This window comes from Acyrthosiphon pisum, chromosome X, assembly GCF_005508785.2.
Source record: "Acyrthosiphon pisum isolate AL4f chromosome X, pea_aphid_22Mar2018_4r6ur, whole genome shotgun sequence".
Classification (NCBI taxonomy): Eukaryota; Metazoa; Arthropoda; class Insecta; order Hemiptera; family Aphididae; genus Acyrthosiphon; species Acyrthosiphon pisum.
Window position 1 is genome coordinate 105,745,364 of NC_042493.1, and position 4,815 is coordinate 105,750,178.

Here is a 4,815-nt window from a genome sequence, read left to right on the forward strand (position 1 = left end):
ACGCAAGACGTCCCAGGCTTATGATGCCGTTTTACACTTTGTTAAAGTAAATTTACTGGCCGAGTTTAGGCCTAGTGTAATTTTAACAGACTTTGAAGCTGCGTTAAGGGAAATGTTGATAAGGCATTTTCCATCAGCCACAGCTCATGGATGCTGGTTTAGCACAGTAATCAAGTATGTAGTGATACTCTTGATATTTATACTCTTATACTGATGGTATGTAAATTACAATTAAAAAAAATTAAAATTTTAGGCTGTGTGGTGAAAAATGCGAATATTAGGTTATTTAAATCTTATAAATACCAATGGATTTGCATCAAAAACTTTAAAGATGATTATGGTTCTTCCATTATTACCAGCTGGGAAAATTGAAGAAGGCTTTGTTGTGATTAAGCGTTATGCACCTAGACATAATATTAACATGCGATGACTATTCAACTATTATGAAAGGTATATTTACAATTACATTTAAATTATATTGTTGTATTATTCAAATTTTTGAGCAGATACTGGATACGAAATGTAGGCGTTGAGTTACTTTCGGTCTACAAAAAAAAATTTAGAACAAACAACAATATTGAAGGGTTTCACAGTAAACTAAGGCAAATATTTCAAGTTTCCCACCCAAATATTTGGTCATTCTTAGGTAATGTAAACTGCAATAAATAATGAGTATTATTTGGTCAGTAAATATTTTTTAAAAATTGTTTTGTTTTAGCTCATATATGCAAAATAAATGATACATATTCAGTTAAGCCGTTTGACGGTATGTTTTAAACTAAGTTAAGTGGATGTCAGAGCACTATTCGTTTTCTCTCTCTGGCCCATGCGCAACATAGACGAAACGCATTAATGCAAAATCATTTTTTCTATGCGTTTAAGTAATCTTAGAGTAAAGTCACCTATTACAAAAAAGATAGAGAATAATATTTTTGAGGGAATGACATCGATTTTATATTTTATTATTATTTGACTTTGTATTCCACTTTCAAAATAAATAAAAAAAGGGTGTAAATTTAAATGATGTTTAAATTCTTTTGAGACATATTTAGACAATTCGATATATCATTCCCTCAAAAGTATTATTCTCTATCTTTTTTGTCATGGGTGACTTTACTCTAGGATTACTTAAACACATAGAAAAAATGATGTTGCGTAAATGCATTTTGTCTATGTTGCATGTGAGCCAGAGAGAGAAAACAAATAGTGCACTGCCATCCTCTTAAACATTTTGTTAAATTCTTAAATGTATGATTAATTTTAATCATTGAAAGATCTTTTAAATTTTAGAAAATGAAGACTATGTTATTCCTGAAGACAATGATCCTCTGGAATTGGAATACAGAGATATGATATAGCAAGAAAGAATTGAGCAACTTAATAATTTACCATTTGCACCTGTTCCAGCCATACTACCAATATTATATCTGAACTCACCAAATGTATGTGCTATATGCAAATCAAATAGAAGTACATACGCACTAGTTCCATGTGGTCATCGAGCCCTATGTGAGGAATGTCAATGGTTATTGGAGCAACAACGCTGTCCTATATGCACACAACCATTTGATACCACATTAAGAATTTGGGATGCATAAATTTAATTTAAAAATCTGAAACTATAAATACAATTATTACACCCATTTAAGTATTATAAAATATATATTGCCAGTTATAATAAATTACTATGTTATAAGTGATTTTTTATACTTGCTCTATGTTTATATAAATAGTGTAATAAAATTAGTCATATTATTTTGTTGGTTTGTACAAAATTCGTAGGTAGATACACAGTCCATATACATGATGTATACCCTTTTTTTTTCTTAGGTTTTAACCAACGATGCCGCGGAAATTGCTTTCGCATTATTGCCGCGGCGCTAATATATAATTTATACCTATTATATACAAGGCTAATTTATAATATACATTTATACCTAAATACAATGTACATATTATTATACCTAGGTATTTTTAAAATTAAAATTGTAGAAAAATATAACATATTATGTTCTATTGCTCTAATGGCATAGATTATCTGATTAGTATTAGTATTACAATTATTTAATATTACTCTACAGTTATTCTTTATACAGTTCCACTGAAAAAAAGTAATGATAAAATTATAACCTATTGATTTGAACCAACACTGTCCTTTTGAGTGATAAAGAATAACATTTTAATTATAATAATTCTTGAATAGTAGGTATTTATAATAATTATGACCACCAGGTATAAAAATCTAAAAAAAAGAAATATATTTTACATTTTAAAAATTAACGTACACAATATAAAACTTCAATTGACTAGTACCAAATAGTTCATTCATAATATTATGTTGGTAAAACATTATTTGGTAGGTAGGTACAAGTAGTTGTAAACTTGTAACTACTGTACGCCTGTACTAATAATGACTGCAGAAGTCCATAACATGTAAATTAATAATTATACTATTAAATTATGAAAAATATTAATATTAGATTGTAATACTTCCAACAAAATAGTACAATTTCATATTACCTAATTAACACTATTATAGTATTATAAGTACAGTAGGTCAATGCAACAAAAATCATTACAACCCTATGAAAGTAATACGTACTGTGGTCACCATATTTATAGTTAGTAATATTATAGACTATGGTAATTACCAAATAAAAAAGTTAGTAAGTAAATAATAATTACAATTACCAATGGCACAGAAGTCAGAAAATCATACAAGCGTAAATACTTTAAAAATTAATAATCAAATAGTAATCTATCAGTCTTCGAGGAATAAAAACGATCAAGCACTTTTAGTTACTTAAACGACGGGCATAGTGCTACAGTTTGAATCGTACAAACTACAAGGACCAGTGCCGGATCTAGGAAATTTGATGCCCGAGGCTAATAGAAATGCTGCGCTCTTACGTAGGTGGTGTGCCGGGTGTGAATACAAAATACAAATCTAAAACAAATATTTTTATTGAAACCATTGTTTTCATATATACCGTGTGTACGCAAGAACTGGGTAGGTACACTATAACTCACTTACCTACATTACTTAGTGCCCCTAGATACCCTAAACATATTCTAGAGTCTAGTCTGGTTTCGTGGCCAGCAATTGAATTAAAGAATATCTGGATATGTATAGAGTACGCACATACACGGTTTAGTACCTACGTAATAATTAATATGTCAATATTATACTTGAACTAATTAAATGCAGACCATTCGAAAGTATCTGAAAGGATTCTTATAAAAATATAAAATATGTTAAGATTATAATTTTCCCCAACAAGATTTTTTGGATTATAATATTATGTGCAATTGAAAAAAATCTGACATTAGAATGACATTCAATTCATGATATTAGATTATTATCAGACTCAATCGTAATTTGTAATAAAACCATTGACATATTATAATAATATGTCAAATGTCAAAGAATAAAACGCATGCATTGATATTAATATACATATTATAATATATTACTATGTTAGTATATTATCTATGGATAGATGTATAAAAAAATTGAATGTATCTTTTTAAACAATTATATCTCTGTCTAAAAGTTGTATATTATTGGAAACGCATATATATTCGATCGAGGACAATTTGGTTTTAAAAAAACTTTATATAGGTAGTAATTATTCATAGTTTTCACGTTCCTCTTCCAGGAATACGTCTCTTTATGTACCTATAAAAATCTGGAATAAGTGCCTTTTGAAAAGAAACTAATCGTTATTGTTTGATTTAAAATCGATGGACAAAATTACCTTTTAAATTAAACCTAGAGTTAATTTAGAATGGGGAAGTAGGTAATGTATAAAATAGGAATAAGGGCCCCACATTTTTTACTTGCCCCGGGCCCCGCAAAACCTTGCGCCGGCACTGGAGTCAAAGACATAACTATTATGTCGTCCGTTAAAATACGATAATCTATACATTTGTTATATGTTTATCATTTATATCATTATTTTCCAAAAACCCGGCAGTCGAACGGAATGTCGGAATGTGTCGTTGTTGGTCCGCCGCGCAGTCCGTACGTATAAGTACACCAGTAAACCTACTGTACACGTTGAAAATAGTCAATAGATAAATGACCTCAGTTCCGGTGTTGAGTGAAAACACTAAACTGTAACTGTGTAAAATATTTATTATAGACTTTTAAAACTCGAAATAGGTAAGCAGAAGACGAGTAGACTACCTACCAAAAAGTCCAGTTATAGACGAACGATTGTATCCCGACGACCCGGGAATAATTTATGTATTTATTTGTAAATATTTAAAATAAAATGAGCATCAGGTTACTTGAAATTAAATGAAACGTATACATATATCGAAAACTTTCCGATGCTATATTTATTTAAATTAAAATCCGTTTCCTAGTAATAAATAATAATAGACTAGGTCTTCAATTCAATTATCCCCCTTCAATTAATTAACTAAATAATTATGTGCTGAAAACAAGTTTACTATACGCTGCAGTTAAAAACTTGATTAAATTTTTTATACTTACCTATGTGAAGACTTACCGTGTCAATAATATCAATTTCATTATTTTATATTATTTTGTAGCGTATGTACTATTTTCGTATGATCAAGCCCCTTAATGGAACAAATGGAACAATTAATTATATTTATTGGAAAATATTACTATCCGCCAGTAGGGTCGTTTTTAAAAATTACGCGCCCCGGGGCACTCATTAAACTCCATCCTATAATTTTGGATGACTGGGGGGGGGGGGGGAGATGTCCAGTGTTAAAAAAAGTTATCAATACTTTATAAATTTATAAAACATTAGATACTTGTATTTTAAATAAAGGAACAAT

General features: G+C 29.4%; 1 long non-coding RNA gene across 1 annotated transcript; it reads left to right on the forward strand.

Moving 5' to 3' along the window:
* Positions 1-7: 7 nt before the first annotated feature.
* Positions 8-1,910, forward strand: LOC100160717. The gene is made up of 5 exons (XR_510381.3): positions 8-174; positions 254-450; positions 507-646; positions 719-766; positions 1,291-1,910. It is a non-coding gene; the product is annotated as an uncharacterized LOC100160717 (long non-coding RNA).
* The last annotated feature ends 2,905 nt before the right edge of the window (positions 1,911-4,815 follow it).